Source organism: Schistocerca serialis, chromosome 8 (assembly GCF_023864345.2).
Source record: "Schistocerca serialis cubense isolate TAMUIC-IGC-003099 chromosome 8, iqSchSeri2.2, whole genome shotgun sequence".
In the NCBI taxonomy this organism is placed as follows: Eukaryota; Metazoa; Arthropoda; class Insecta; order Orthoptera; family Acrididae; genus Schistocerca; species Schistocerca serialis.
In genome coordinates, this window is record NC_064645.1 from 190,044,247 (window position 1) to 190,068,566 (window position 24,320).

Genomic DNA, 24,320 nt, shown 5'->3' on the forward strand with positions numbered 1-24,320 from the left:
GTGAAATCGATACACCAAAAACACACTAGGCCTTTTTTAATTTGTAATGAGATCATTTATTCATCGACAAATACGTAATGGCGGGAGGCTTTTTAGCAGTGCGTAAACGACACCCAGCTGGTGCAAGTGTGTACGCTACATAATTTTGTCCTATACACCTATAATTGATAGAAATGTTACGCTGTTGTTTGAACGTATAGCTACCGTGGCTTATGTTCCGACATACGTTTGTGGGAAGTAATCAAACTACTGTTCACATGAAGACAATAAAATTACGTATTTCTAGTCGTAATGGAAGGATAGATTGGACATGGTGAATTGTGACTGCAAAGCACTGAGGAGTATATCCGAACGTAAGTGGTGATAGATTCATTTCGAAACAGCTGCACATTGTAACAATGCAAGTGTTCAAATGGGCCTGCTTTAGTGTACAAACACAATGGGCAACATGGCTATAACAAGACGTTCCCTTATCGGCACCCCCAAACATAGCCTCATATTTTCCTTGTTGTTCTACCGATAGTGATGTTGATCGCAGTAAACCAACCCACGTCGGTGATGTCTTTCCAAGCATTATGTCCGTAGATTAGGTATTCATTATTACATACTACCAGACACCTGTCCTTCATAACACTCGTTTGAGAGAATCCTGGCAGGACGAAGCACCTTCCAGATGCGTTGATTCGAAGACTTTGTCAGATAATTTCCTCGGACTGAAGAGAATCGAGACATATAGCCGCTGTGAGTGTAGGCGTACCATAATTTTTTCGGGCGCTGTACAGCTATAAAAGATAACTGCACTGTTTGTGTAAAATGTGTATGTATTGTAATGTAATGTTACTGCGACTTATATTGTGGCATGACAAGAGGAAATGATTGTGTGTCCTATCGAGAGGGATGTGTAGATTCAGCGCATTGATAACCGAAAGGGTATGAGAGAGTTTTTTTATGTTTAACATAGTGTGCGCTATAGATAGTTAGATATGTTCCAGAACCACACCCGTCAAGATAAGACACTACCTGTACGTCGATCGGTGTCAGACTACTCCAGCAATCGTTATATTTAATTGTAGTTAGACTGGTAAATATGTCCCTGGCTTACAATATTCTTGGGAGTCTTGTATGTATTTGATGATCTGTAGACAACTTTTGTGGGGTTTATCTATGGAAAGTTCTGACAAGCGAACATCCCCATCGCACCTCCCTCAGATTTAGTTATAAGTTGGCACAGTGGATAGGCCTTGAAAAACTGAACACAGATCTATCGAGAAAACAGGAAGAAGTTGTGTGGAACTATGAAAAAATAAGCAAAATATACAAACTGGGCCGTCCATGTGTAAGATAGGCAACATTAAGGGGAATATGAGGCGATTAGTGCCGTGGTCCCGTGGTTAGCGTGAACAGCTGCCGAACGAGAGGTCGTTAGTTCAAGTGTGCCCTCGACTGAAAATTTTAACTTTTTATTTTCAGTTTATGTGAAAAACTCTTATGTTTTCATCACTTTTTTTGGAGTGATTATTACATCCACAAGAAAACCTAAATCGGGCAAGGTAGAAGAATCTTTTCACCCATTCGCCAAGTGTACAAGTTAGGTGGGTCGACAACATATTCCTGTCATGTGACGCACATGCTGTCACCAGTGTCGTATAGAATATATCAGACATGTTTTCCTGTGGAGGAATCGGTTGACCTATGACCTTGCGATCAAATGTTTTCGGTTCCCATTGGAGAGGCACGTCCTTTCGTCAACTAATCACACGGTTTCGCAGTGCGGTCGCAAAACACAGACACTAAACTTATTACAGTGAACAGAGACGTCAATGAACGAACGGACAGATCATAACTTTGCGAAAATAAAGAAAGCAAGATTTTCAGGCTAGGGTAGATTTGAACCAGGGACCTCTTGTTCCGCAGCTGTTCACGCTAACCACGGGACCACGGCACGCCTCGCCTCACATTGCCCTTAATGTTGCTTATCTTACGCATGAACGACCCAGTTTTTATATTTTGCTTATTTTTTCATAGTTCCACACAACTTCTTCCTGTTTTCTCGATTGATTTGTGTTCAGTTTTTGAAGGCCTATCCACTGTGCCAACTTATAACTAAATCTGAGGGGGGTGCGATGGGGATGTTCCCTTGTGAGTGTAAGGTGATGATCTCTCTGTTCATGTATTCCAAGACAAGTTGAAGCAGACTATCTATCACAATTGTGATGGTGTCCCTCATCTGTCATTGTGGTATTAGGACATCTGGAGACCAGTAGCTGCAGGACAGTGAAATTTCCAGCCATGCTATGCACCCATGTCATGTCGATGTGGCAGCCTCACTGGGCAGGTAAACACATACACGCGGCCGATGCGTCTCGGATGTCTCGTTAGGATTGCTAGGAACAGTGCACCCTAAGCTATTCTGGGAAGCATTGAAACAGATTTCTACAGCGCTGGAGCCGCAGCTCTGCGTCATCATGCCACCAAAGGTGCCTAGATAAACACGTATTTAGAAAAGTATGAAAGGGATAACGCCGCCTCATGCTTGCGGGACCCAAACGGGCATCTGTGCGTGGCTCGGCATATGACGGTTGCGTTGTCACTTCGTGGGGCTGCCGGTGCACCCTGACTCCTATGGGCGCATGCTGAGTTATCGGCATCGGCGTTGGGCATTGGGATGTGTTTTTTATTGATCTTTTGTTTAAACTATATTTCATCGATTTCATCAATGAATAGGATGCTGCAAATTAAAAAGGAACTACCCCATACATGTGAAGAATATCGATTTCATTAATTTGCATAAATTTTTTATATGAACGTGGTGTTAGTGGTACAGTAGTTAAGGAGAGGGTGTGCGTGAGTGGGTGACATGGAGCGGAACAGCAGGTTAGTTTGCATAATTTTTATGTAAAACGAAGTACAATAGTAGAATGCGCCAGAAAAGGCTTTGAAAAGCATGTGAAATTCGAAAAGGGTAGCACAAATGGTGGGAGGACATAACTAATTACTTAAATTGGCGTCAAAGGTTGTACAATAGTTTAAGGAAATGGGGGTGATATGGAAAACGACTTAACAGTATAATAGGTTAAGTGCCGACAAAGGTCCGAACATTAGGTTAGGCAACATGTTTGTCCCATTAATTACTTATTACAAGACTTATATGTTTCCAAACAGCAGAGAATGGTGAGGAAGAGAAATCCTAGCCCCACAAACTGAATGCCTTATAAATAAGTAATATACCCTGGAATTCCTGTTAAGAGATCCTTCCTCCCCACCAAAGAGTTACCAATTTCCATATATTCCATACACTGCCTTGAATCCCCTAAATTGTTTAAATAAACAATATTCCACACAATGTCTAAATTGTTTAAACAATATTCCATACACAAAAAGTTGATTTCTGGACAATTTCTTTAACCAAATAAATAAACTATATTCGATAAAATGATGTAAATAATTAAATAATATTCTATACATTGTCTAAAGTATTTAAACAATACTCCACACACTGCAACCGAATTCCCTCCAAATGACCGATCAACTGAGTTTCTTTCCTGCCGATTTCCAGGAGGGAGGATGGGAGGGAGAGGTTTTACCAGGGGGAGAGAGTTTAATTAATTGATCAATTTAATTAAGTAGTCAATCAAATTGATAAGAATGAGAGCGGCTATTCCAAAACACAGATTTGAAAGTGTACCTGTTGCAGCATGGGTGGAGGTTTCCTGAGGGGTGGAGGGGGAGGGATGGGGAACAATAGGTTAAGTACCTGTCAATCAAAAGGAAGGATACTTTTAGCAAAACAATAGGTTAAGTACCTGTCAAAGGAGAACTACAGGTTTGCGCCTGAGTACATACCTGCTCCTGATGTAGGTTCAAAATGGCTCTGAGCACTGTGGGATACAACATCTGAGGTCATCATACCCCTACTGAAGCGCCTAGAACTGCTACGCCACGTCGGTCAGCCCTGATGTAGGCAACCCGCACTAACAAGATGTTGCCCTACTATTTCCATGACTAATATAGGATTTTGGCTAAAATTTTATAATATGATTTTGGCCCCTCCTGAAACTGCGGTTCGGGCAGATACACCCCCCCCCCCCCCCGCTCCCACCCATAGATATGGGCCTTCAATACATAATCTAATTGATAGCCCCGGGAAACAGTGAGTATGTAATAGCTACTGCATTGCTAAGGGCCTAGGCTGTGTAATTATTACTCTTATTATTATTGTTGTCGTCGTTTGCTGTTGTTGCGAGTGGTCAGACCTAGGTCACTGGCAGCCTAAAGTCTTCACACCTTTGTCAGTTCACCAGTAAGGAGTAAGCAATCACGTGATTTACAGATAGCAAGTATAATGCGTGGACTTTAACTTGATTGATTCTAAATGAGACTGCAACAACTGTTTCGTCATTTTATACAAAATAGTTGTTAGACATAAGCAGTACCAATTATCTCACTGAAACATGTATGTATTGAACTGGGGTACACAACCCCACAACAGGCTATAGCAGTTCACTCACCCCACCGCCGCCCCACACCGAACCGAGGGTTATTGTGCAATTCGGCCACCAGTGGACCCCCCCCCCCCCCACACACACACGCACACAGGACTATCTCATTCCAGAGGCGTGTAGCCCCAATCTTTGCGTTGTAGAGTAATTATGGTGTACGCGTACATGGAGACAGTGTTTGCTCAGCAATCGCCGTCATAGCGTATCTGAGGCAGAATAGGGGGAACCAGCCCGCATTTGCCAAGGCTAATGGAAAACCCCCTTAAACACCATCCACAGGTTGGCCGGCCCACGGGACCTCGACACTAATCCATCGGGCGAATTCGTGCCAGGGACCGGCACACCTTCCCGCTCGGGAAGCAGTGCGTTAAGAGTGCACTGCTAGCCAGGCAGTTACTGAAACATTAGTTGGTGGCTTAATTAAAGTAGTCTCTGGTGAGGACCCGTGACCGGGCTGACAGAAGGAAGAACACGGCCTTTATCTGCTGTGGCATTAGGAGGGGACGGGTGACCCTCTTTCACCCCCGGGAAAGATACTCGGTACTCATTTGATAGCAGTCGGCGTGGACCTGTGGCCGTCCGTATCCGGGATAGAACTCAGACCCCATGGCCAGGGTCTAGTGCTCTGCCCGCTAGACCACCGCTGGCGCCATTTAACAAAACACTTAAAAAACTATGTAATTATGTCTTTTTTATCGTCATTTAAAAAATAAAAGTATTCAAGGAAAATTCTTTTTAATTCATAAGTTCTGCAGAGCGGTTGGGGGGGGGGGGGGGGGAATTACTCGCTAATATCTGGATACACTCATGTGTAATGGTCTGAGAAAGGTTGGAAACCAGTGATCCATACGCTTACAGTCGGGTACTGTCTTTTCTGTGTTGCCCTCGGAAGGGGTGCAACTGAAGTACCCCTATGAGCAATGGTCTTCTACGAAGTACGCGGCTTCAAACGTCCTTTACATTCAGTTTTCATCGCAGTGTTCGCTCGGAATCTGGTTGAAATGGACCTGTACACAGTAACAGCAGAAATTCCTGTCGGGCCTGAAACCGATTGCCACGTCGGTTACGGTACTTTTATGACTGTTATTCTTACGCCGTGTTACACGGTTGCGAGGGGTACACATTTCCCTGAAGAGACGTTGGACAGTCTGCATTAATGCACCAATAAATAGGGCAACTTCATTCACAGTGCGACCACGGCCACGAAAGCTCCTCGCTTTCTGCTAGTCTTTCAAGTCTCATAAGACTTGCACTTGGCAGCTGAACCCGAATGGGGCCTCCTGGCCAACAATGCCATACGATCTTTTCATTTCATCTTACTGTGCTGATTCCATACAACCAAATGATACTCACTGCTTCTCTGACGCGACTAGCTTTATCGATGGAGAGACACATCATCTGTTACCATTTCTATTCTATACACAGCTCTCCAGAGCCACGAGTGAACTCTGTTAAGGGATGATTAATATCGTATACGATGATCTTGTAATTTCTTTCACCGTTTCCGTCGGAATCTCTTCCAAGTTTCGTCATCTTACGATTTACCTACCTCTTGCCACTTCTGATGCACTGTAAACGAGAAAACCCATGGTCCAACCTTCACACTTGTCATGTACGCTTTTTAGCCACAGAGTCACTAAGTGCAGGCTTACATAAACCTTCAGGAAAAAATTGCAGAGAAGGCTGAACTCCAAATATTTTTGGAGGAAGCCTAATTAGTCATGAAACGTAGCAGCTAGAGGATTTTCCACTTCTTTAAAGTGTATTGCCACCAGATTCTCGCTCACATTTGATTAACTGAAAACATGTCAACAGCTTTTATGATGAGGTTCAAATGGCTCTGAGCACTATGGGACTTAAACATCTGAGGTCATCAGCCCCTTTAACTTAGAACTACTTAAACCTAACTAACCTAAGGACATCACACACATCCATGCCCGAGGCAGAATTCGAACCTGCGACCGTAGCGGTCGCGCGGTTCCAGACTGACGCGCCTAGAACCGCTCGGCCACAACGACCGGCCTTTTATGATGAAATAAACCCGTTAATGTATTCCCTGTGCCTGAAGTAGGAATGTTTGAAACCATGCTATTTACTTAAAATTACTGAAATACGATTATGGTCATTATGCGTACAACATATTTTAAATCAGAAGTTATTTGCAACTTAAAAACCGGATTACATTAAAATACGAGTCTTACTATGTAATCGGAAAGTATTTTCCACTTTCTGTGTAATGTAATTACCGTGTTATTAACAAAGAAAGCTAATTACAGTACATAAACAATCTACTTTAAGGAACTTGAGCATTTTTTCGGAAGACATATCACTGAAATGAAGTACATGTGAATTGCAGCTAGGAAACCTGCTAGGAAGAAATTATATTCGATGTTTTTCATGCAATCCATTAAAATGGAACTGAGATAAACCCGCAGAGTATGTGCTCGTTGTCTGGGTGATTTCGAAATGGTTGGTTGGTTAATTTGAGGGATGGGAACAAACAACAAGGTCGTTGGTTCCATCGAATGAGGGAAGGATGAGTAAGGAAATCGGCCGTGCCCTTTCAGAGGAACCATTGCGGAATTTGCCTGAAGCGATTTAGGGAAATCACGGAAAACCTAAATCAGAATGGCCGGACGCGGGGTTACCCGTCGTCTTTCCGAATGCGAGTCCAGTGTGCTAAACACTACGCCATATCGCTCCGTGACTTCGAGATGGAAACAAATTACTGTGAAACAATTTGCTCACTCTGGTCAATCAGGACTTTCTTTCTTACAGCGACAGCAGCAGATCATCTCTTCGACGCAGATTACTGAAGTTAAGTATATGTTAACGAGTTCAACCATCTCGCAGGTACTGATATTTTACAGGATAACTTAAAAAAATTTATTACAGCATTATATCAACGTAATTCAGTACCTTTATAAAGTTCTGCGCGTTAACTGACTAAGTATATAACTCCAAATAGTTTCAGTTAGTTCAAAGACAGTAAGAGCTTTTCTTGTGGTTTGAGGGAACGATTCAGTCAGCAGTATAGGAACCACACCTAACGTGTTAGTGGTAGAACACAAAAATTTGATTCAGTCTATACGTAACGTTTAGGATAAATTAGGGACCAATGGATAAAAAATGGATGGTCAATCAAGGAATCTGCATGTCAGCATCCACACATGGGCCATTTCATCGTTTCTTAATTCCATGCAAATTTTCTTAACGTGAAGACTTTTACGCGTGGCCCAGCTCCAGTGGGAAGGTTTCTTAATGCAATTTATTTGCTTTTACTGATGACCGTGCATACGGTGTTACCTGACAAAACCTTTTTTGCTCTGAAATTTGTCATCACTCATATGTGATTTTATGTGTCGACGTAATTCATAAGAAGGCAGTTTTAAAATTGTTGGAAGCATGGTCGAGAGTTGTTGATATACTTTTATGACTGCAACTTTTGGCCGATTGCCGCATATCATTGATTCATGTGATGAAAAAAAAGCAGCCAATTTACAAAGAATCAGACATTACAGTACTTTATTGAAACTAGTAATCAGAAACTGTTTATGCTGCGAAATATATGTTCTGAATCACACCAAAATAAATAGAAAAGAACAAATGGCTTCATGAATAATTTTGGTTTTTGTAAGAACAGCCGAAGACAGTTCTGTTACAGAAGAAATGAAAGTTTCTGAAAAAGTGAAAATTTTCGATAGTGCATAAGCAAGATCATTTAGATATTTCGCTTATGAAATGAATATGGACAGAAGTAGATCCCGCAGACGAAGTTTCTAGGATGATTACAGAAGTCACATTCAGTTTCAGGTGATCCAGGCATGAAGAAAGTCGAGTTGTAATTGAAAACGGAGAAAAAAACTAGAATAAAAAATGTGATAAAAATATCAAGGATTCCTAAGAGAGAAAAAAGAAAAAGAAAGGACTGTGGGAAAGAGGGGAAAACAAAGTGAAAGACTACCAAAACTACTCCAAAAATGGTTCAAATGGCTCTGAGCACTATGCGACTTAACTTCTGAGGTCATCAGTCACCTAGAACTTAGAACTAATTAAACCTAATTAAACTGAGGACATCACACACATCCATGCCCGAGGCAGGATTCGAACCTGCGACCGTAGCGGTCGCTCGGATCCAGACTGCAGTGCCTAGAACCGTACGGCCACTCCGGCCGGCAAAACTACTTCAAAACAAGTTAATGACAAAGAAATTCTTATAGTTCTTCCTCTTTTGATATTGGGTACCTGGGGACCAAATAAAATAATCTGACGATTTCTTTTCGTTTGTGTTTACCAGTAGTTTCTCGCAACCTAATGGAAAAAGAGAAAGGAAACGGTAAATACACGAAAAGCATGTGACAGTTTGTTTTACGTGGTGTCTATGTACTCACAAGGGAACCTCCCCATCGCACCCCCATCAGATTTAGTTATAAGTTGGCACAGTGGATAGGCCTTGAAAAACTGAACACAGATCAATTGAGAAAACAGGAAGAAGTTGTGTGGAACTGTGAAAAAATAAGCAAAATATACAAACTGAGTAGTTCGTGGGACGATGGGCAACATCAAGGAGCCTGGAAGCGCAAGAGTGCTGTGGTCTCATGGTAATTAAGACGAATATTCCGTCTCACATAACTGTTTGTGGGTATAAGGCACAAATTGTTTATACAGGTCAGGAAGATACATGTCATATATGTAACGAAACCGGCCACTTCAGACAGGAATGTCCGCGGCGAACTGTTGTGCTTAAAAGTAATTTGATACAGCGTCAGAAGCTTACCTTAAATGATCTGTTACCAAAGAATAGCCCGGAACAACTGGTTGAGGATGTTAACGCAGCGGGACAAGCTGATGTCTCCCTTCACGATAACAGTCAATTTCCCCCGTTAACAACAAAAGGAAACCCCGTTGCCACTACTCGTGAAACTGAAATGCAACCGAAAAAACGACCTCTGGAGATAACTGATAGTTGTTCAGAGGACGAGCTGTCTTGTCCCACTCCCTCACTTCGCAAGCAAAAACAGTGCGATGAGAAGGCTGAGGAACCTGAAGGCAAAATGCGAATGGAAACTAATGAACAGATAGATAATACACATACGGTACCAGAAAATGGAAGGGGTGTAAGCAGCATTAATTTGCAAGAAACAACAGGTGCAGTAGCCGATTGCAAAGATCAGAATCTATCTGTTAATAAACAAATTCAGGGAGAGGATGCAAAACTGCAGTCTCCATCTGTTTCCCTAGATCAGAAAGTGAGTGAAATTAATAAAGAACGAGGAAGTGGTGGCCAAACTGAAATCACGGTCAACACCTCAGGGCAGGCGCCGGCAACCGAAATTGCTAAAGCGTCTGCTGCTGCTCCAGATAAGCCGCGAAGTAAAATACCGACGCAACCAAATGAGAATGTAGCTCGTAACCAAGGGAAGGGAAAATCCAGTAGGGGCGACCCAAGCCCAAAGAATGTTCAGTCCGAAACGGTCGTACACGAATCACTGGAGGAAAAATCAGAAAGTTTACCAGGAAATCAGTCTGCTTGCGGTACAAGAGAAAACATCAGAAGTAGAAAAAAACGGGACAGTAACTAATAAACTGATTGAAGTGTTATTCCATGTTCAGCCTTCCGAGAAGACTGTTACAGCTTAACTGAACCCTGAACCACAGTAAACTAAATTAGTTCAACAAAACAACTACATAGTGACAGCACAATGACGCAATCTTATTCTGTCACCACTATAAACATAAATAAAATCACGACTGGTTTGAAATTATCGGCCCTTAAGGAATTTTTGTACGAATCTGCGACTGATATTGCCCTGTTGCAAGAAGTTCTAATTTCGGATTTGGTAATTCCCGGTTTTGTCAGTTACATAAATGTGTCTCCCGAAACAAGTGTTGGAACAGCTATTTTGGTAAGGGAAGGGATTACAGTAAGCGAGGTGGAACGACTGGAATCCGGAAGGGGAATAGGACTAAATATCTATGATGTGACTATCATCAACTTGTACGCCCCTTCAGGAAGTTCTCATCGAGCTGACAGGGCACGTTTCTTCAAAGATGACTTGATATACTTGTTAAGGAAATCTCCAAGACAGTTATTACTTGGAGGTGATTTTAATTGTGTTTTAAATCGAAAAGATCAGTTACCTAATTTTAATTTCTCAGGTGAACTAAAACAACTAGTTACTGGTTTAGAGTTAAAGGATATATGGGAAATCAAATACCCCTCCACTGTTGAGTTCACTTATGTCACGGCAACATCACGTAGCAGGATTGATAGACTATATATTTCTAAAAATCTTGTAACTTCCGTGACAAAAGTAGAAACCATTCCTACGTACTTTTCAGACCATTCAAGTGTCTTAGCTTGCATAAATCTAACAAGACAGCCGGTTCGCCGATTCAAGAATCAGTGGAATTTGAACACTTCCTTGTTAGTTAATCATGATTTAGAAGATCTGATTAAAGAAACATGGGCAATATGCCTGCGAGCCCGTAGTAGATATGCCACTGCTATTGACTGGTGGGTTAAAATGGCAAAGCCAAAGTTGAGGAAAGTTCTTATTCAATACAGTGCCCAGAGCGCAAGGGAAATGAAATGCACTATAGAGTATTACTATTCCGTTTTGAGAGATCTATATGATCAAGTCTCAGCAGGTTCCTCACTTCGGATAGCAGACATAAAAAAAGTCAAAGCCAAGTTACTTATTGACATCTTCAATTTTTTGGTCCTGTCCTCCTCAGTTGCGCGTAATACTACGGTATGTTGATGATTTTCACTTATGGACCGTCTGACAGCAACTGAATGAAACACAATGTTAGTGCCATACGCGTTTCGCCTTTATTTTCTGCAAGGCATCATCAGTGGCAGGTTGCGTAGACAGTTTCTTACATATTACGCTCCTGTTGCATTTTTGGTCTTGTTCTTCTTCCTATGAGCGCCAATTTGCTGTTTTTTCTGCATTCCACAGCACTATGCACTGAACGCTTTTTTTTAATGCATTGTAGTTACCTTTGGCATTAAAAAAAAGCGTTCAGTGCATAGTGCTGTGGAATGCAGAAAAAACAGCAAATTGGCGCTCATAGGAAGAAGAACAAGACCAAAAATGCAACAGGAGCGTAATATGTAAGAAACTGTCTACGCAACCTGCCACTGATGATGCCTTGCAGAAAATAAAGGCGAAACGCGTATGGCACTAACATTGTGTTTCATTCAGTTGCTGTCAGACGGTCCATAAGTGAAAATCATCAACATACCAAGTTACTTAATATCAAGAGAAGTCAAATGGAAGGGTTGAAAATAAAATCGAAGGCAAATTCGGTGTCAGCAGATGAAACTGCTTCCCTATATCATTTAGTGAAGCATACGAAAAACGGGAGAAGGACTTTTATTGAAGAAATTCGAACAAAAAACGGCACGATTCTCAGAACCCAACAGGATATCATGGACGAGATTTATCGCTATTATTGCGAGCTATATTCTGTACATCAAAGTAGTGATGCTTCCTTGGAAGAATTCCTTGACATCCTAGCCCCACAGCTGACAGAAGATGACAACGAAAATTTTCTCGAGGTTGCCAGTGAAGAAGACGTGTATGAGACTCTGTGCGCCTCGCCACCAAAAAAATCCCCAGGACCGGATGGTCTGCCAGCAGAATTTTACATCCGTTACTGGCCAATAGTAGGTGCGAAAATCACGGACATTGTAAATGAGGTTATTCAGGGTAAAAAGATTCCGGCTGAGTTTAAGGAGAGTAAAATTGTTCTGGTGCCAAAAAATAATGGAAACAAAGACTTACATAATTCTCGTCCAATTTCACTGCTGAATTCTGATTATAAATTAATAGCTAGAATAATAAACAAGAGAATTTCATGCCTTACAGATAAAATTATTAGTCAACATCAGAATTGTGCGCAAGGCAGAACCATTTTTCAAAATCTAGCGGAATTCAGGGATATCATTGCAATAACTTCTGTAACAAACATAAAGTGTGCTTTATTGTTTTTAGATTTTTATAAGGCGTTCGATGTAGTAAACCATGAATATCTTCTACACACATTGAAGAAAATAGGTTTCAACGATAGGGTTATACAGTTGATTAAGAACATAGCAACTGGAATAAATGCTAAAATAGCGGTGAATTGTCAACAATCCAGGCCGATGCAAATACAACGAGGTGTTCCTCAAGGAAGTCCTCTGTCCATGTCGCTTTTCGCAATTTCGCTGGAACCTTTCCCCCGACATGTCCATGTTACATTAAAAGGCTTAACATTATCAGGAAACAAAACAGTTATAAGAGCCTATGCTGACGATATAGGGGTCATTATAAGGCATAATGACGAGGTAACCACGCTAGCAACAGTGATTGATTCGTACTGTAGAGCATCTGGAGCCAATGCTAACGGAAAAAAAAGTAAGATGTTAAATCTCAGAGGTTTTGATAATATCAACGTCGAGTGGGCAAAATTAGTCCGACAACATAAAACACTTGGGATCACCCTGACAGCATGCCCTATGAAAATGACTGCTTTAAATTGGAAAGTAGCAGCAGATAAAGTGCAAGGAGCCATTGTAGAGAATTTAACTCGATATATGAACCAAGTTCAAAGAACACAGTATATCAACTCATGCATCCTTGCTAAGGCTTATTATACTGCCCAGCTGTTTCCAATACCGAGAATGATAGCGAGGAGAATAATGTCCAAAATCACAAAATTTTTGTGGAGAGGTGAAGTGTTCAGAGTACCTGCTAAAGTAGCCACTTTAGATCCTAAAAATGGTGGACTAGGATTAACTGATATAACGGATAAAGCCTCTGCTCTTTTTATCAAAAGGCAAGTTAATTTAATAAGAGACTCGCGAGAAAGCATAACCAGCCAACTTTTCGAGATCATTAAACCTCCAAGCCTGCTTCCCCCGATTGAGGTGCAAAATATCAACAGTCGCTTACAGCACGTGAGGATTTTCTATGTTGAGTTTAGTTATGTCAGTGTCGAACTCAGGCAGTCCCGACACTTAACATCGAGAGCCATAATGCGGGAACGAAAGAAAAGCGAAGGAAGAAACAAAATAGAACGACAGTTTCCAAACATTGAGTGGACTGAGATTTGGAAAAACATTAGTTCTAATGTGCTCACGTCTAATATAAAAACGTCATGGTACAAGACAGTTAACAACATAGTTAGCACCAATGAAAGACTGCACGCAATCGGACTCTGTGAAACAAATTTATGTCAACAATGCCATCTAGTTGACACAGTAATTCATAGATATACTTGCAGTGGTCACATGAATAGTTGGAAGTGGATCCGGGAGCAAATAGCTCTGATTACAAGAACATCCCCTGAGTATATATCGCTGTCATTGATACACAGGCCTGAAGCACGCTATTTCCCAGAAGCAAAAAATAACGCTGTGTACTGGTTGCTGGGAAATTTTGTTAACTACGTCCTTAACAAATTAGGATCCGATAGCATCATAGAGTTCAAGGTACACATGCTGTGTGAGTTCCACAAAATTAGAAGCTATTCGAATCACAAGAAAAAGTTCGGTAATATGCTAAAAATTGTATTTGAAAGAATGGGCATTGGTTAATATAAAAAAGAAGACTGTGTTGACAGTGATGTATTGTAGTTACCTTAAGGATACTATTTTTAAGATTTTACAGTATATTTATGATGTGTGCTTTCTCTATTTCAGAGAGTAGTTTTTTGAAATTTCTAAGCTAATGTACAGAACTTATGTGACGTTGAGATTGTGTGTCTAATAGTGCCAAACACAAAATATGAAAGGTGCATTATTGGCTTATACTAGAAATTTGGAAATAGACAGTTTTTATAGAAATCTCCTTATCGATTGGTTAAAACCATATTCAATGGCTGGCACATTGCGCTGTTCATTTTTGCAGTGAAAAGACTGATTATATAGATCTGATCACTGCAAATACTTAGATACACTTAATGTCCAGAAAGTGTAGTTGGAAGGCTAGTCAACTTTATTATATATCTCCTTTCCGCCATTCTCAAGTATTTATGTTTAATTTAATTCTTCTGGTGATTTAGTCAGTAACACAATCTTCTGTTGTCTTTCCTTAATGTCAGCGCAATTGAAATGATCAAACCGCTTTGTTTAAATAACTACATGTATGTTTAACTTGGAATGTATTTGCAATGTGTAACATTGTTTTTTTTAATAAAGGTTTTATAAAAAAAAAATGGTAACGTGAGCAGGTGGGGAACGATAGGTCCTGGGTTCAAATCTCCCATCGAGAGAAAATTTTAATTTTTTATTTTCAATGTATGTGACAAACTCTTATGTTTTCATCACTTTTGTTGGAGTGATTATCACATCCACAAGAAAATCTAAATCGGGCATGGTAGAAGAATCTTTTCACCCATTCGCCAAGTGTACAAGCTAGGTGAGTCGACAACATATTCCTGTCATGTGACGCACATGCCGTCACCAGTTTCGTATAGAATATATCAGATGTGTTTTCCTGTGGAGGAATCGGTTGACCTATGACCTTGCGATCAAATGTTTTCGGTTCCCATTGGAGAGGCACGTCCTTTCGTCTACTAATCGCACGATTTTGCGGTGCGCTCGCAGAAGACAGACACTAAACTTATTACAGTGAACAGAGACGTCAATGAACGAACAGACAGATAATAACTATGCAAAAATAAAGAAATTAAAATTTTCACTCGAAGGAAGACTTGAACCAAGGACTTCTAGTTCCGCAGCTGCTCACCCTACCACGAGACCACGGCGCTCCTGAGCTCACATGCTCCATGATGTTGTGTATGTGACCCATGGACTACTCAGTTTGTATATTTTGCTTATTTTTTCACAGTTCCACATAACTTCTTCCTGTTTTCTCAATTGATCTGTGTTCAGTTTTTCAAGGCCTATCCACTGTGGCAACTTGTAACTAAATCTGAGGGGGGGTGCGATGGGGAGGTTCCCTTGTCAGTATCAAAAGAGGAGGAAATATGAAAAAAAAAACTTTTGCTTAACTGGTTTCGAAGTAGCTTAGTGGTCTTGCATGACGAATAGTGGCTGTACACAACTGACTTTTATTTCAATTTTTCTGCGCCCCCTCATATGAAGGTAGTGAGTAGCAAATATGCAGTACGTGGGCAATTACGTGTCGAAAATTGTGTGCTGAAAGAACGTCACGTGATTACTGCAGCCACCTACGTCGTGCTGATTGTGACCCGGCGTCGAAAGCTTGAAGTGCTTTTCCGCCGTCCTAATGGCACCCACTCATTCACGGCGCTCCACGCGATCGGAGAGCTGGTGGCGCAAATTTATTCGATAGGGAGGTCTGTGCTCGTGGGAGCGTGCGTGTGTGCGTGTCGATCAGCAGCCGCCATCAGTGCCTGCCACTCAAACGTCATCGAGTAGTCGCTGCAAATCCGGGACTTAATGCCCCTACATCACACAGAACTTCGAAGGGACCTAGCGCGACGAATTGGATTCAGTCTGGAGCTACATCGAAAAACGTGGTTTCAGTCCATTGCAAACAGCTCATAAGCACACAACGTGAAAAACATCATAGGAGCATTTGGAACATATAAAATTGTCTGCACAGTAGAAATCGCCAAGTTCATTAACCATAGACCACTAAAATAAAAGAAATGCCGCTCCTTAGAGTGAACTGTAAACATCATTACAATTTTAGAAACTCTGATTACTTTAAAACCTTATAACTCATTAAATTTTTTGCATTTCGTGTAATATTAATGTCAACATAATCATGATATTATTGCTTATTCGTATATGTAGTATAGTAATTCTGTATTATACATGAGCAACAGCACATGATTATGTTGGTTATGTGAACTGAAGTAAACTGCCTGATGTTTGCAGAAGATTTTGTTAAGCTCTCCGAAAATAATCGCGGATGCAGCAATACAAGTCAGTCTGTTGGAGCAGATATTCCGTAGGGCGGAGATAACCAAATTCGACACTAACACAAAAAACTAAACCAAACTTCACCCGAACAGGCCATGAAAGGCCCAACGGTACCGACCGGCCGCCGTATTTCCTCAGCCCGCAGACGTCACTGGATGCGGATACGAAGGGGCATATGGCCATCACACCGCTCTCGTGGTCGTATGCCAGTTTCCGAGACCGAAGCCGCTACTTCTCAGTCAAGTAGCTCCTCAGTTTGCCTCACAAGGGCTGAGTGCACCCCGCTTGCCAACAGCGCTCGGCAAACCGGATGGTCACCCATCCAATTTCTGGTCCAGCCCGACAGTGCTTAATTTCGGTGATCTGACGGGAACCGGTGTTACCACAGCGGCAAGGCCGTTGGCCATTAACATAAAAATGTGCACCAAAATATTAACACAGTTAGACATTAGCCAAGTAGAAAAATTCAAAAAATTCAAGTATCTAGGGCTGATAATTCGAGAAAATCCGCCATAAATGAAAAAACACACAAAATGAAAAGAGCTTATGGAATAACAAAAAACGTTCACGACAAGAAGTGATTATCAAGAAATGCAAAAATAATGCATTACAACACGGTTGTGAAATGCCTAGTAATGATTTATAGTTTTGATAAACTGCTTTAGCGAAATATCATGTGGAAAATTTTAGTTCCAAAAAATAAAAAATAAAAGCATATAAGCCTGAAAATTAAGAAACAATGATGAAAGATATCAAATTTTTCGACATTTGTACGGTGTAAATGCCAACACGCTGACAGAATAGCAATTGAAGTGTCTCCGAGAACAGAAATTAACAATAATCTCGATAAAAGAAGTTGAGAAAGAGTTAGAAATACACGGCACAAAAGCATAAAAAGCAGCAGAAGGAGACAGTTTCAGAAGGAAAATGTTAGTTTGGAAAGATTTCAAGGCAGAAGCAGTAAAAGAACAGATGTGAAGTAACCTGACAAATAAAAAAAAGACATGGTGAAAAAATGGAAGAGTATTGCAGGAAAACAAAAGAGCAGACAAGAACGAAATGAAGTTCTCGCTGGCCAAAACGGAAGGAAAAAAAAAGTGTTTTTTTGAGAAATTCGGGTTCAGTGTACAGTCTCTTTCTACATCTACATCCACGCTATGCCAACCACGCTGAAATGCATGGTGGGGGGTGTTTCCCATTGTGCCAGTTATTTGGGCTTCGTCTCGTTCCGTTCACCCATGGAGCACGGAAAGGATCTCTATTTAAGTCCCTTTGTGAACACTGTAATTAATCTAATCTGTGCTGAAGATCCCTACGGGAGCGATACTTAGGGGTTGCAGCAAGTTCTTAGATTCATCATTTAAATCCGCCTCATGAAACTTTGTAAATAGGCTTCCTCGGGATAGTTTGCGTCTCTCTTCAAGTGTGTGCCGGTTCAGTTCCTTCAGCATCTGTGTGAAACACTCCCACGGCCGGCCGAAGTGGCCGCGCGGTTCTGGCGCTGCCGTCTGGAACCGCGAGACCGCTACGGTCGCAGGTTCGAATCCTGCCTCGGGCATGGATGTGTGTGATGTCCTTAGGTTAGTTAGGTTTAACTAGTTCTAAGTTCTAGGGGACTAATGACCTCAGCAGTTGAGTCCCATAGTGCTCAGAGCCATTTTTGAAACACTCCCACAGCTCAAAACATCTTGTTGTGATTCGAGCTGCCCCTTATTGGTACAGGTTCAGTATCTCCTGGAAGTAGTGTGGGTACTGATTGGTTGGTTGGTTGGTTGGTTGGTTTAAAAGAGAGGGGTGGGACCAAACCGCTAGGTCATCAGTCTCTCGTTCTGATTAAAACAATTCCACAAAGACGGGAGTAAAATAATCGAGACATACAAAACACCGCTGGAAGAAAAGAGAAAACCACAAGAATGACAGAAGGGCAACAAACACTAAAATGGACAAAGTCGGACAAGAAAACCACAGAGAGACGCAAGAAACATGTAGAAGACATCAAAACAAGAGAGCAGATTACCATGACTGGCTGACCATGAGAATAAAAAGGAGAACCAGCCACTCTCCAACACATTAAAACCTCCACCCTAAAAGCACTAGGGTGGAAGACACAGAGAGACGAAGCACATGCGGTAAAACTTAGATCAAATAATAAAATCCACCCTCACGAATAAAACGTAAAACTATGGCTGCTGTTGAGGCATTGTCGCCCAACACCGAAGGTAGGGTGCTGGGAAAGTTAAAAGTCCGCCGCAGATCTGCTAAAAGTTGGGCAGTCTAGCAAGAGGTGGACGACCGTCATTTGTGAGCCACAGAGATACTGAGGTGGGTCCTCGCGACAGAGGAGGTAACCATGCGTTAGCCACATATCGCCAGTGCGTAGCCGGCAGAGGACAAATGATTCCCTGTGAGAGGACCGCATGGAAGACTTATTTGTAGTCTCCTTAATGGCACACAGTTTGTTGTGCGTACTGTTATGCCATTCCATCTCCCAAAGCCGAAAACCCTGCAGCCTAAGTCAGAACGCAGGTCAGTTTCGGAGATGCCCATCTCCAGAAGCGGTTTACGCATAACCTTTTTGGCCAACCTCTCAGCAAGTTCGTTCCCTGGGATTCCGATGTGTCCTGGGGTCCACACAAACACCACTGAACGACGGGACCATTCCAGGGCATAGATGGACTCCTGAATGGACGCTACTAAAGGATGGCGAGGGTAGCATTGGTCGATAACTTATAGGCTGCTCAAGCAGTCAGTACACAGGAGAAATGACTTACCAGGAAATGAGCGGATGTGCCCAAGAGCACCAGGAATGGCCGTCAGCTCTGCAGTGAAAACACTGCAGCCATCTGGCAAGGAGTGCTGTTCAATATGTCCTGCGTGAACATACGCAAAGCGTACGTGACCATCAGCCATCTAGCCGTCGGTGTAAACCACTTCATGGCCCCAGTGCATGTCGAGAATCGAGAGGAAGTGTTAGCAGAGAGCCACAGGGTTAACGGAGTCCTTAGGGCCATGCGAAAGGTCCAGAAGGATCTGCGACGTATGGAGGTGTACGTGAATGGACCTCGAGGAGATTTGGTAACGGGAAGGACTCCAGTTCAAACAGAAGGGACCGGAGGCGAACCGCAATCGTAAGCCCTGACCTGGGCCGCCGATGCGGGAGATGAACCGCCATGCTTGGGAGACAGTAATTCGGACGCGCAGGAGAGCTACGAACGTGCGCAATGTAACGAGTAGTTGTGCACGCCTAATGGACGGACTCCGGCCTCCACCAAGACACTGGTCACTGGACTCGTTCTAACAGCTCCTGTCGCTAGGCGAACGCCACAGCGGTGCAATGGGTCGAGTAAACGCAACGCTGAGGGCGCCGCCGAACCGTGAACCAGATTCCCATAGTCAAGGCTGGATTGAACAAGGGCTATGTAGAGCTGCAGCAGCGCAGAGGGATCTGCACCCTAGTTGGTGTTGCTCAGGCAGCGGAGGGCACTGAGGTGCTGCCAGCACTTGCGCTGAAGCTGACGAAGGCGAGGTAGTCAAGTCAATCGGGCGTCGAAAACCAGTCCTAAGAATCGATTTGTCTTTACTACAGCGAGTGGATCGTCATTAACGTAATGGTCTGGTTCTGGATGAACGATGCGACGCTGACAGAAATGCATGACACAACATTTCGCGACTGAAAACTGGAAGCCGTGGGCTAGACCCCATGACTGCGCCTTGTGAATGGCTCCCTGTAGTCGCAGCTTAGCAACACCAGTACTGGAGGAGCAGTACGAAATGCAGAAGTCATCCACGTACAGAGAAGGTGAGACCGCCGTCCTACAGCTGTTGCTAGAACGTTAGTAGCCACTAAAATTAGAGACGCGCAATACAAGGCCCTGCAGGACGCCATTCGCTTGAATACAGGGGTAACTATGGGAGGCACCGACCTGGACACGGAAAGTACTTAGCGACAGGGAGTTTTGGATAAAAATCGGCAGTGGGTCCAGGAGACCCCACTCATACATTCTGGCAAGGATATGATGTCGCCAGGTCGTGTCGTATGTTTTACGTAAGTAAAAAAAACGGCAACCAGACATTGGCGTCTGGAAAAGGCTGTGCACGCTCGAGGGACAGAAGATTATCAGTGGTAGAGCGACCCTGGCGGAAGCCGCTCTGGCATGGAGCCAGCAGGACACGTTACTCCAGGACCCAACCCACTACCGACACACCAAACGTTCCAGCAGCTTACAAAGAAAGTTGGTGAGGCTGATGGGCCGGTAGCTATCCACATCAAGCGGGTTTTGACCGGGTTGAGCACTGGAATGATGGTGCTCTTCCGCCATTGCGATGGAAAGACGCCATCGCACCAGATGCGGTTGAAGATGACGAGATGTTGCGTTGAGGGCTCTCACTCTGTAAATGGGGCGTTATAGGGTTCACTGTGGCGTGTAGTGAACGAGAGGACTTTTCTTTCCATCCGCCGTTTGAGGGTGCGAAAGACTGTGGGGGGGGGGGGGGGGGGGGATAATTCTCTGATGCAGAGGCTCGATCATAGTGTTCGGCAAAGTGTTCGGCAATCGCGTTTGCGTCGGGACACCTGTTGGAGGGTCTCTTACCCAAAAGGACGTCTGATCTTCGTCCAGACTTGGGAAGGTGACGTATGACATTCAATGGTCGACTTGTACCTCTCCCAACACTCCTGTTTCCGTCGTTTTATAAGCTGGTGAACGCGCGCACGGAGCCACTTAAAGGCTATTAGGTGCCCCAGGGAAGGGTGCCGCTTATGTCACTGTAGAGCTCGCCGACCCTCTTTTATTACCTTCAGCGACTTCCGGCAACCACCAAGGGATTGTTTTCTCGCCGGGTGCACCCTAACGACCGTGGGATCGCGTTTTCTGCCGCAGAAACGATCGCTGTAGTGACCTGCTCAGGGACAACATCTATGGCACTATGTAGAGGAGATTCACTTGTGACAGCAGCGGTGAAGGCTTTCCAATCTGTCTTCTTTAAAGCCCATCTGGGTAGGCGTCCGAGGGCATGACGCCGGGGGAGTGACAGGAAGATGGAGAAGTGGTCACTACCACATAGGTCGTCATGTGCTCTCCAGTGGATAGGTGGGAGAAGGCCAGGACTGCAAAACGAGAGATCAGTGGCCGAATATGTGCCATGTGCCACACTGAAATGTGTGGAGGCACCTGTATTTAAGAGGCAGAGGTCAAGTTGTGACAGTAAATTATCGACATCTCTGCCTCGGCCACTAAGCACAGTACCACCTTAAATGGTATTATGTGTGTTAAAATCTCCTAAAAGTAGGAAAGGTTTAGGGAGTTGATCAACCAGTGCAGCCAATATGTTCAGGGGTACTGCACCATCTGGAGGAGGATATACAATGCTGACAGTTATTTGCTGCATCGTCCTTATCCTGACAGCCACAGCTTCAAGAGGGGTTTGAAGGGGCACAGGTTCACTACATACTGAGTTCAGGACATAGACGCAAACTCCACCTGACAGTCTATTATAGTCGCTACAGTTTCTGTAATATCCCTTATAGCCACAGAGGGCAGGGGTCTCCATGGCTGGGAATCAGGTTTCCTAGAGGACAATGCAAAAAGCAGGTGTAAAGCCTAACAGTTGCCGTAGCACAGCCAGGTGGTGGAAAAAACTGCCGCAATTCCACTGGAGGATTACGTGATCGTGAGGCTGGGAAGGCATGAAACACTCAATGAGGCAGTCTACGCCTCAGGGTCACCTGCTGCCACCAGATGAATACCTGTACGATCGAGTTCCATTGTGTCTGAGGGCCCAGCGAGTTCTGGGTCCTCAGCAGACGCCAGAATTTCCACCTTATCCTCAGACACAGAGCTTGCAGGTAGTGGTGATGTGGGTGCCACCGCAGTGCCTTGGTTCTTGGGTGTCTCTTTCTTTTTAGGTTTACCTTGCTACTCCTTAGGTTTGTCCAGCTGGGAGGGCATCACTGACTCAGTCTCAGGGAGTGAGGAGGACCGTGAAGCCCTGCGACCAGCCATATGTGGTTGCTTCAGCCACCGGCGGGTGTCAGTTTTGCCACTGGGAAGGAAGTGACGCAAGGGAACCCTTCCTGACAAAAGGAGCCGAAGAAGACTTACGCTTCTCTGGCTGAGAAGTCAGGGCTGACGTCCCCAATGGTTGTGGGGGTGTTGCTCCTGAAGTGAGTTGTGCAGCAGCAACGGGGAGGGAAATGCCCCCCCCCCCCCAGTCAAGGGGGCAGGTGGAGTCTGATGGCTCTGAGAGGCAACTGTATGCAGCGGAACAGAAGATGGTAGAACTGTTGTTGTAGCAGCGGCGTAGGTTGATGTCATTTGCACAGGATGTAGCTTCTCTTCTCTTAGCTTCAGTGTAGGTCAGTCAGTCCAGGGTATTGTATTCCATTATTTTTCTTTCTTTCTGGAGAATCCTGCCGTCTGGCGAGCGAGGTAAATGGTGCTCTCCGCAGCTGACACAGTTGGGAGGCTTGGCACAGGAAATACTGGGATGTGAAGGACGTCCACCGATAGGTGACGGTGGTATGGTTCAAATGGCTCTGAGCACTATGGGACTTAACAGCTGTGGTCATCAGTCCCCTAGAACTTAGAACTACTTAAACCTAACCAACCTAAGGACAGCACACACATCCATGCCCGAGGCAGGATTCGAACCTGCGACCGTAGCAGTCGCGCGGTTCCGGACTGAGCGCCTTAACCGCGAGACCACCGCGGCCGGCGGGGACGGTGGTAGTACAGTGGAAGACATAAGGCCAAACCTCCAGCACTTAAATCACCGCATCATGGGAAGGATATATGGCTTTACGTCACAGTGGTAGACCATCACCTTGACCTTCTCGGGTAATGTGTCAGCCTCGAAAGCCAAGATGAAGGCACCGGTGGCAACCTGGTTATCCTTCAGACCCTGGTGGTCGCGTCAGACGACATGTACACCTCGACACTCTAAACTGGCGTGCAGCTCATCGTAAGACCGCGAAAGTAGATAGCTGTAAAATATGATACCCTGGACCATATTTAAGTTCTTACAGGCATGATTGATGGACACAGAAACATCCCACAGCTTCTCACAGGCAAGTAGTGCCAGTGCCTGGGCAGAGGATGCCGTTTTGATCAAGACGACCCTGACCGCATTTTGGACAAGCCCTCCACCTCCCCAAACTTGTCCTCTAACTGCCCCACAAAAAACTGATGTTACATTGACAAGAAAGGTTCGCCATCAACTGTCGTACATACGAGGTACCGCAGTGAACAAGCGTCACTGCCATCCTTAGCTTGGCGTTCCTTCCAAGGTATGACCAGGGGCGGGAGGGGGGATGGGGGGAACGATTTGGGTCGTATTTCTTAGCGTTGATGACGTACTACGTTTCATGGCGTGTCATCCTCCCTGATGCCACCCACTCCGACCGGGGGCCCTCCCCATGGGCGCCACCCAGCCACAGGAAAGGCCACCTGGGAGGATGACCATTGCCGGGAGTTCCAATGCTCCAGGGTGACGGGCATCTAATCCTTGGAATACGTGGGGAGTTAACGTCGCAGCCATCAACAGGGCGATCCCTGTGTGGCCAGGGGGCTACAACCAACAGGCTACATGGTGGCCCCACCACAACAGACTGGTTACCATGCTGGATATCAGGCGCAAACGAGCTAAGAAGTCCACAATCGTCGCCAGCGCAGAACGCGATACTGCGCAGAAGATGGAGGGAAACGCACCCAGGAGGGTGACGTCTCCCAACAGCTGGAGATTGAGCGGAAGTGCAGATCCACGTCGAAAGATTCGAGAGGTCTCGGCGCATGATGGACACTATGCACCATGGAAGGCGCCCTTCCCCAATTGGCTCGCTCTTCGGGAATACACTCCTGGAAATTGAAATAAGAACACCGTGAATTCATTGTCCCAGGAAGGGGAAACTTTATTGA

At 44.2% G+C, this 24,320-nt stretch overlaps 1 pseudogene; it reads right to left on the bottom strand.

Moving 5' to 3' along the window:
- Positions 1-16,693: 16,693 nt before the first annotated feature.
- LOC126417925 (5S ribosomal RNA) lies at positions 16,694-16,811 on the bottom strand (annotated as a pseudogene).
- Between the last annotated feature and the right edge of the window lie 7,509 nt (positions 16,812-24,320).